The sequence below is a fragment of the Ursus maritimus genome, unplaced genomic scaffold (genome assembly GCF_017311325.1).
Source record: "Ursus maritimus isolate PB19 unplaced genomic scaffold, ASM1731132v1 scaffold_11, whole genome shotgun sequence".
NCBI lineage: Eukaryota > Metazoa > Chordata > Mammalia > Carnivora > Ursidae > Ursus > Ursus maritimus.
Window position 1 is genome coordinate 31,057,002 of NW_024423453.1, and position 220 is coordinate 31,057,221.

Here is a 220-nt window from a genome sequence, read left to right on the forward strand (position 1 = left end):
TTTCAGAAAATGCTCTGCCTGCCTTCTGCAGGCTGAGGAAGATGAGCTGACAGGCCTATTTGTCTCATGGGCTAAGCTGTAAATAACCAACTCAAAGGCTCGGGGCTCCTCCGCATGCGGCCTAGAGAAGCCGGCGGACTAAACACAGCCGTTAGGCAGTAAGTATGTTCCTGCGGCGTTGCACAGTGGGGTGTCGGAACGGGGGGGGGGGGGGGGGGGG